We start from the raw sequence: 10,633 nt of genomic DNA, 5'->3' as shown, positions 1-10,633 counted from the left end.
CCTCCTAACAAGAAATTTCGTCCTCGAAATTTAAGTCATACTGTCATCTTAGAAAAGTTCAGGATGTTTCTTGCGTAGTTCGCTTTCCAATTCCCATGTCGCTTCTTCTACATCTCCATGTTGCCACAATACTTTGACTAAAGGAATAGTCTTTGTACGTAGCTTTTGCTCTTTGTGATCCAATATTCGGATTGGTCTGTTCTCAAATGACAATTGTTTATCCAATTCCAAATCATTCCAATTCAAAATATGGGATGGGTCTAGGTGGTACTTTCGAAGCATCGAGACATGAAACACATCATGAATGCCTGAAAGTTGAGGTGGTAATGCCAATTTGTAAGCTACATCTCCGACTCTTTCTAATATTTCGAAAGGCCCAATAAACCTTGGTGATAGCTTTCCAGACTGTCCAAATCTTTGGATTCCCTTGCGAGGTGATACCTTAAGGAATACATGATCACCAATATTAAATTCCAATGGCCTTCTTCTTTGATCTGCATAACTTTTTTGTCTACTCTGAGAAGTTTGTAAACGTTGCTTAATTAATTTTATCTTCTCGGTGGTCTCTTGTATCAAGTCAGGTCCTAGTAAAATCGACACACCCACTTCAGTCCAGCATAAAGGTGATCTGCAAGGTCTCCCATATAATGCTTCATAAGGTGCCATTCCTATACTTGATTGGAAACTGTTGTTGTAGGCGAATTCTACTAATGACAGATGATCTTCCCAACTCCCATGGAAGTCCAGTACACATGTCCGTAGCGTGTCTTCCAAAATTTGAATGGTCCTCTCTGATTGGCCGTCAGTTTGAGGATGAAATGCAGTGCTGAAATGTAACTGAGTGCCCAATGCTCCTTGCAAGCTTCCCCAAAATTGAGAGGTGAACTTAGAATCTCTGTCAGATATGATTGAAACAAGAATTCCATGTAGTCTCACAATCTCTTTTACATACAATTTACCAAGGGTTTCTGTAGAATCGGTTACCTTGATAGGTAAAAAGTGTGCCGACTTGGTTAGTTGATCCACTATCACCCATATGGCATCTCGACCTTTTAGAGAACGTGGTAATCCTGTAACAAATCCATGGTAATGTGATCCCTTTTTCATTCTGCTACTGGTAATGGTTGAAGTTTCCCAGCTGGCCTTTGATGTTCGGCTTTAACTTGCTGACATATAAGACACTTTTCCACAAAAATGGCAATGTCTCTCTTCATACTAATCCACCAAAATTGACGACGTAAGTCATGATACATCTTTGTGCCTCCTGGATGAATAGAATATGTTGCATGATGAGCTTCACGAAGTACTTGATTCCTATATTCCCCATCTTTCGGTACAAATAATCTTCCCCAGTATCTCAAACCTTTGTCTTCATTAAGAGTCCATCCTTCAGGTCCATTCCCATTTATAATCTGTTGCCTCATGGATTTGCATGTGGCGTCACCTTGTTGTCATCAAAATCGGTCTTGTGGCTAAATTATAGATGGTAGCAATACCTTTTTGTTCATGTACAAACAAATCATACTCACAAATTGGTTCAATCATTCTCCATCTTTGAATTTGCAGTCCAGCAACAAGTCTTTTTCTACTAAGAGCATCTGCTACTACATTAGCTCTTCCAGGATGATAATTTAACCCAAAGTCGTAATCCTCCAAATACTCCATCCAACGTCGTTGTCTCAACTTAAGTTCTTTTTGAGTGAAAAGATACTTCAAACTTTTATGATCAGAATAAAGCTCAAAATGTTCACCATAAAGATAATGTCGCCAAGTCTTTAAAGCATGGACAATAGCTACCAATTCCAAATCATGCGTCGGATAGTTCCTCTCATGTGTTTTCAATTGACGAGAAGCATAAGCTACCACTCTATCAGATTGCATCAGAACACATCCCAATCCACATAATGATGCATCAGTATACACCACATATCCTACACCGACTCAGGAATAATTAGAACTGGTGCAGTAGTCAATCGAGTCTTTAACTCCTGAAATGACCTTTCACATGCATTCGTCCAAATAAAAGGGACTCCTTTTTGTGTTAACCTGGTCATTGGTGCAGCCAAACGAGAAAAATTCTTTATAAATCTTCTATAGTATCCTGCCAAACCCAGAAAACTCCGTATCTCGGAAATATTCTTTGGTTGACTCCAGTTTTGTACTACCTCCACTTTTGAAGGATCAACTGCAATGCCTTCATTAGAAATTACATGCCCTAAGAACTTCACTTCAGTTAACCAAAATTCACATTTGCTGAATTTAGCAAATAACTGATGCTCTCTCAAAGTCTGGAGAATGATACGTAAGTGTTCTTCATGCTCTTCTTGTGATTTTGAATAGATGAGGATGTCGTCAATGAATACAATCACAAATTGGTCTAAGTAAGGTCGAAATATTCGGTTCATCAAATCCATGAATGTTGCTGGAGCATTTGTTAAACCGAAAGGCATGACCAAATACTCATAGTGTCCATACCGGGATCGGAAAGCTGTTTTCTGTATGTCTTCTGCTTTAATTCGGAGTTGATGATACCCAGAACGAAGATCAATCTTTGAGAAAATTTTTGATCCCTTGAGCTGATTAAAGAGATCGTCAATCCTTGGGAGTGGATACTTATTTTTCATAGTAACCCGGTTTAGCTATCGATAGTCAATGCACATTCTAAGAGTTTCATCTTTCTTCTTCACAAACAAAGTGGGTGCTCCCCAAGGCAATACACTTGGACGAATGAATCCCTTGCTCTGTAGCTCTTCAATTTGTGATTTCAATTCCTTCAATTCTTTGGGTGCCATGCGGTATGGAGGTATTGAAATAGGTGTTGTTCCTGGATAGACTTCGATAGAAAATTCCACTTCCCGCTCTAGTGGTAAATTTGACAGATCTTCAGGAAACACATCAACAAATTCTTTCACTACTGGGATCATATCTATTTTGATGATAGTCTTCTCCTCACTTATCAAGTGTGCAATCATCTTTGAATTACTATGGTTCCTAGTGTTAAAGAGTGATCGAGGTCTGATCATATCCTTTTCTCCTTGAAAAGTAAAAGTCTCACCTTCGTAAGTAGTTAATGTCACCCTTTTTCTCCAACAATCGATGATAGCTTGATACTTTGCGAGCCAATCCATCCCTAAAATAACATCATACTCTACCATTTCCATCATCATCAAATCACATGTAATTCTATGATTAGAGATCCTTAATTCACAAGATCGACATATCTTATCGACTCTTATGCTACCACCCCAGGGAGATCCGATTAAAAATGATGAATCCATAAACTCAGTCTCCAGTTCAAGGAGAGATGCAAACGACGTAGATATAAAAGAGTGTGTTGCACCAGGATCAAACAATACCCAAGCACAAGAGTTAAATACTAGTAAAGTACCTTCAACCACCGCATTATTAGTTTCATCCACCACTTGGCCCACAGCATAAACTCGACCCTGATTGAGTTGTCCTGACCTCCTCCCTCCAACAGGTGCCTTAGGTCTATTTGGTGCAGGGGGTCTACCTTGTCGTTGTTGCTCAATTTGCGGTCTCTGCCAGTTTTGTGGAGGTTGATAAGGAGCACGATATTGCATAGGTCGAAATTGCGGTTGTGGTACTGTTGGTGCTTGATATGCCTGATTCTGTGGACAATATTTCCAAGAAAATTGCTTCGAATGCCCTCCATGTGGTAATCTCATTGTTTGGCATACTCAGAATTGATTCCCACCAATGATATGCTTGTCCTTCTAGGTAAGTACAAGCAATGGTTACTTTCAAATCTTCTGGAATATTTTGATTATTCATGCTCCTTGTAATTTGACGTAGCCACTCCTCAGCCTTCATTGGATCCATTATACCTTTAAATACTGGTGGTCGAGATTTCCGGAATTCCCCTTGAATTCTCATAACTCGGCTTCCAACATCTTCTTGGTGGTTATTATTTCCTCTAATGGCGTTTGCCATATCTTGAATAGCAGCTATCACACCCCCGTTGCCATTTAGGTCTTGTTGCCCTTCCATTGCGATACACTTAAACAAAAATTAAGATTACTTAAGAATCCGTTCATAAATCTTTCCTTGTAAATAAACATGCAATTTATAACCAAGTAAGTTAACTTAGAAAATAACTCATATATTATAGATGATGACCAAATAATATTTACTTTGTACCACAATTGTAATCCAACCATACTAATAGATTTATGATCACCTTTGAAACTATTTTTTTTTTTTTTTTTAAANCGGTTCATAGCCATATGTAAAAATAATAATAATAATAATAATACAAATAAAAATAAAATAAACATGATCAACAAATAATAGGACTTGTCTCCTACTTCCTCACTACCTCGATCTCCTTTTCCTGTTAGTCAAAAGACTCACAACTCAAAATACAAACCGGTGAATTTAAATTCTATTCCTCTCTAACCAGAATCAAACCGACAAGAGCTTTTAGCTAAGCCTCAATCCTAAGTACTCAATACCCCATCGCCCAAAATCACAGAAAGAAGGAGGAGAGATTGAAATCTGAAAACGAGAACAGCAGTTTTCAGTGTTGACGGTACAGAAGAGACTATTGGGAATGCTCAATGTATCTGGTAATCCTTCTTCTATGGTTCTTGGAAATTCTTATTTCTGTTGCTATCAATAGGCATGTGATATTTTATCGATCTGGGTGATATTTTGATGCGGTGTATATGGGTTTTGACAGTAGGATCAATTGGTGAATTATTGAAGTTAATAGCAATCATAAATCGTTATATGAAGATATTGAATGTCTAAGTGTATAAGAGCATGTTAACAAACTGGAATACTATGAAAATCTACCGAAATTTGTATTCATGCATCACTGGTGTCTCCCTTCTTTCTATTTTCAGAATGTATTACATGCTACTCATATACTGTAAGTTTGCATACATATATGATAGAACAAACAAGGATTTAGTGAAGATTTCAGAATTTCCTGATGCAAACTATCAAATTTCAAAAATCATAACTAAATATAGGAAAAATCGTTTTCAAGAAATTCCAATTCTGAGATGATCTTTAACATGTCTACTATAACTTTCATGAAAACACCAAGTTCAAACAATCAACCAAATTGCACAGTTTTCTGAAAAGAGCTAACTGGTTTAAAATCTCAGAAAACAGGGATCTGCAGAATTTCCTGCTGCAGACCCTAAACTTTGAAAAATTATAATTTAATCTTAAACAATCCTTTTCAAGTGATTCAAATTCTCAAAACGAACCTTAAGATGTCTACTACAATTCTTATGAAGACACCAACTTCAAATTCCAAATGAAATTGTACAGTTTTCAACATATAGGGAACTAGGTTCAGAAAAAACGGATTTATGTAATGCAGACCTTTGTTTCTACCTTTGAACTTGATCAGTGATGTCTAAGTTACATAAAATCATGCAGATTTGAGACATAGGAGTATATGCTTTCAACATGTGTAAATGGATTCAAATATGAATGTTTAAATCACATGTTATAGTTTCTCAAAGTTTAACTAAATGATCAAGATATGTGGAAAAACTTCCCAATTACATGTTCATTCAATTTGTACATGATGTATAGTTTCTTCTTCAATTCTAGGGTCTGAGGCATTGAAAATAAAGTGATGATTCTGATATTAAAACAAGTTCAAATATTTTCTTTTTATAAAGCAACTAGGTGACACTACAATATGCATTTCATACTCATATAATTACACTTTATTTTAAATTTTCTTTTATGAATCCTGCAGGCATATCTACATGAAGAATGTACTAAGGTGAAGATGTTATTCAGTCTCCAAAAGAGGAGATGCATGTACTGATAGACATGTTTTTATTATTTTGACACCTCCCAGAGAAGATAATGAGCAAAACATGTAAGTAAAGTTTAAATATGCATAGTATGATCTGCTAATAATATACTTATAGCATATATTTGTAAATTTTTTTTTTACTTAAGTAAATTATATAAAAAAAAAAACAAAATAATATTTTTAACCATTCATAAAACAAACAGAAGTTATAACGTACATAACATACTTTCAGGAAATATTGTTCTCATCATACTTATACAGACATGAAAAGTTAAAACTAAAAACAACTATAGGGTCAGTAGCCCTTTTTATTATACCACTAAAACAACTATAGGGTCTAGTAGCCTTTTTTTTTTTTTTTTTTTTTTTCTTTACATTATGGCTTCTAGCTGGTTTTACTTCAAGTAGACTAGGGATTTCGGGGGATTGGGGTTCCATCCAGAGGTGGAGGAAGAGCAGGTGTGTCGATAGGAGGTGGAAAGTTGATAGAGCTGACCGACTCTGAGCGTAGGTACAAGTCAGGTAGGTTAGCCCCAGCGTTAGTTCCCACAACAGCTACAGGTATTGGTGCTATTATGGTAGGATCCATGGGCGGCACTTGCACCATGGGTGGCACTTGTATCACTGGTGGCATTGGTTGCACTTGCATCACTGTGTGCATCTGCACTTGAGCTGTATGGCCTATATTACCCACTGCCACACTCCTGAGGTAGTGATAATCCTCATCGCTTTCCTCTAACACCATTGCACTATAAATGATATCTAGATGAGCTCGCAGCCTGTATCTAACTAGCTCTCTCTGAGCTGCTTCATTGAAGCGCTGCCTCCTATGGGTGACCTCATGAATCAAAGTAGTCATGAGATTCCGAGCATCCACCGCGATCCCTACATCATAGGCGCCTCTGTTGATGGGGTGTGCCCCATTTGCATCAAACCGAAATCCACCCCAGCTATCCAAGCTTTCTGCTGGATTCATCTATATCCAAGAAGCCTTTTAGGTCAGTAACATGAGATAAAAACAAATACATGAGTAACACATCTAAAGTCATCTTATCCTGATCTCTAAAACTAAATTACTTTCAAACATGTTCGTATGTGTTATCTTCCCTCCATAAGACTCAAAGATTCAACTCCTATACTAAGTTTTAAAACCTGGCAACAACTAGGACAGCTCATATCCTATGTGTTTCATTCCTTTCATTAAAATTAGGCTCTGATACCATTTTGTCACACCCCAACTCAGATATTTTAAGAAAATATGGTTCTTTTCTTAGTAAAGATGTGAATAACTTCAACTTATCAAGGATAAGAAAACCTTGGACAAGTAAAAGTTATATAAGAACCCTTGAATCAGAGGTAACATAATGAAGGAGTAAACTTTATTTCATAAATATTGTTCTTACAGCAAACAGGAAAGAAAGCTTATAAACTAAGCTTTATTACACAAATAGAAATTTAAAAAAAAACAGCAAGCCATAGTTTACTCCTCCTAGACTTCATCCCTTCTAGGTATTAGGTTTTTATCCCTCAAAGAGTAACATCTGCACAAATTTATAAAGGGGTGAGCCATAAACTCAGTAGAGCAAATCTCATGTCATTTCAATAAACAAATAGCGTATGCACATATATAGATTAAGTTTTCAAATTGGTACTCTTGTACTATCCTTGGTCACCAGTGTCTTCTTGCCATAATAGAGATCATTTTATCAATTTGAAATTAAAAGGGCTTCTCTCCCTGTTTGTATACAAAAGGCTGACATAGCTGGTCCCTTTCAAGTGATAGACTCAACCCCATAACTTCATTTATTCAACATAGGATCAAATAATATTATGATGTTAAGCTAAACATAATAACCATCTTTAACAAATAACATGTACAATTCCAAAGCAAGATAACAAGATTATAAAACAGAGAGATTCCCCATAACTTCCCTTACCTCAAACCTGTTTTACCAAAACTGAAATTTCACTATTAGATACTAGTATGTTTCAGACCTTCATTAGTTTCTTTCTTCTTCTAACTTTTCTCTATGTTTCTGAACTCTACTTTTTTTTTATTTCCTCAGGTGAATACCTCTATTTATAGTAGGAAAAGTAATCAACCATCTGTAGCTTCCCTAGCCTATCTTAGTTAGACACTTATCCTTCTAACTGTTAATTTGCTACCACCTATTAATGTAAAAACACTTGAAGCAGTTGTTGTTAAACTTGATGCCCAAGTTTAAGCTGCTCACTCAGCAGGTAAATGCAATCCACAAGTTTGATTGAGGTTTTCAGACTTTCACTTGTGATTGGCTGCATGTAGTCATGTGTTAAGCATAAGCTAGCAAGTAGATGAATCAGCATTTCAAATAAGACAAAGCAGCATTCCAAAAATAATTTAATAATAATAATAATAATAATTTTTTTTTTTTTTAATTTGAGGTTTCACAGATGTAGCCGCGGGAAATCTCCTGCTCTTGTAATTTAAGGATGTCATTTCTTATCAGACAACAAAATATGCAATTTATGTTGTCTGATTTGTAAAATAAATAAGGAAAAAATTAAGGCTGAGATGTAGTAGCGGGAGATCTCCCGCTCTTGCAATTTAATGATGTCATTCTTAGACATTTAAAATTTGGAGTTCTGTTGTATGATTTGGGAAACACTTAACTGAAAACCTAAAGCACTGGATGGTTAGACAAAAAAGAAAAACCTATCGCTCAAAACTTCTCTCTCACACACACACTCACACTCAAAACCGCTCATTTTGTCGAGAGAGTAAGAGAGAGTTCGAGAGAGAGAAGGGTAGAGGAGCCGCTCCTCCTCCCGTTGGCCGATCGGAGATGCTCCTCCTCCCGTTGGCCGATCGGAGACCAGCACTCAACTCTCCTCTCTCTCCTCTACCTCCCCACACCCACAAAATCGACATCCAATCATCCCCTTTCTCAGATCGAAAATCCAAACCCTAACCCCAATTCCGATTTCTGGCCAAATCCTCTCTTTTCTGGCGAGTTCAAGCTTCTTAAAGGTAAACTCATCTCTTTCGATTTCAAGCTCCCTTGAGCTTTGTTTTTCCGTTTGGGACCTAATCCCTCTTGTCTTCTTCTTTTCTAGGTTCGTCTGCAACGTCGCCGTCGGCGACTCTCCAGCCTTGCATTCGATTCTTCAAGGTAATCCTTTCCTTCTCTCTCCAATTCCAATTTAGATTGGGTTTCATATAGTGCACACCACATGTTTGATAGAATGCTTCACAGACACAACAAAGCTGACCAATGGGCTTTTCCATGATTTTTGAAAAGTCTATACTTCTTTGTTCAATCTCAGTTTTTAACAGTTCAAAATAGACTCTTCAATGATCGTTTTAAACTTGGTTTCAAGTAAAATGGAGTTGATTTGAGAAACTTGTGCTATTTTAAAAGTTCATACAGTGTTTCAGAATTTTCTGCAGAAACTGTATTTTCAGTCACTTTGGGTCTCTATTTGACCATGTATTTGAACTCCAAACGACTTGAAATTTTGGGACATTGTAGTTTTGCTTGTCTACTTTGATTCTGGAGATTTTCAGCTGAAAGTATTAAAAACTCCATTGTTAATGGATTTTTCTCTCTTACTATCTGTTATTAGGAAATTTCGTAAATTGCAGCTTAGTGTTACAAAACAATTGACTATTAATGTGTTCAAGATTTTTGTTGGGATGCATTTTTGACTATTAGCTAGTATTGGTCGGTTCTTTAGAATGCTTGGATCAGAAATAGAGCAATGATCACATAGTGCACACCACATGTTTGATAGTATGTCTCAAAGACACCACCAAGCTGAAACCAGTGGGCTTTTCCAATTATGATTTTCGAAAAGCTTATACTTTTTCTTTTAATCTCAATTTTTAACAGTTAAAAATAGACTCTTCAATGATCGTTTTAAACTTAGTTTCAAGCAAAACGGAGTTGATTTGAGAAACTTGTGCTATTTTGAAGTTCACATAGTGTTTTAGAGTCTTAGTAAAGTTTACTACATTTTCAGTCACTTTAGATTCCTATTTGACTATGCATTTGAACTCCAAACGGCTTGTAATTTTGGGACATTGTTCCTTTGCTTGTCTATTTTGATTATGAAAATTTTCCCAGGAAAATATTGAAAGGTCAATTGTTGGTGAATTTTTCTTTCTTACTACCTGTTTCCTGAAAATTTCTCAGATTTGCAGCTCATTGTTATAAAACAATGGATTTGGGATCCTTTACACTCTTATTTTTGTCATTGATCTTTGACAAGTTTTTCTATGCATAAATCTTGTGCTTTCAGTTCTAAAAGGACAAGAAGGGTTCCATTTTTGACAAGCATCACTTTTGCATGTTCTTATCAATACTTCTTATTTGTGTTCTCTCTGGAACAAGCACATAAATAGAAGCTTAGTTACTGTTGTGACTTAGTTTTAAGAAAAATTTGATGTTAGAACTGACTATTGCGAGGTACACCCTGATGGTCTAGGAATCTGACCGAGACCTTCTTCTTTTCCACTTCCTCCTTCAAAATTGCGAGGTACACCCTAATGGTCTGCATGTACAACATATATAAGTCACAAATAATTACAACAAAGAATACATCTTAGGTTACTCAAACATCAACTTTATTGGGGTTAGTAAAGCCAGTAATTTTTTCTCACATTAGATGTAATCTCTCATTCTTGAATTATTCTCTTCAAGTCATCTTTGGTAATGTCAATGATACCATCACAACACTCCCAATACCGGAAACTGTGCAGACACAAATAAGTCATAAGCAAGTCAAACCAGGAAACTAATTATAATGTTATATATATATATATATATATAATAAACTAAGGAAGAA

This window comes from Fragaria vesca, linkage group LG4 (genome assembly GCF_000184155.1).
Source record: "Fragaria vesca subsp. vesca linkage group LG4, FraVesHawaii_1.0, whole genome shotgun sequence".
Taxonomy (NCBI): domain Eukaryota; kingdom Viridiplantae; phylum Streptophyta; class Magnoliopsida; order Rosales; family Rosaceae; genus Fragaria; species Fragaria vesca.
This window is presented reverse-complemented; position numbering follows the sequence as displayed.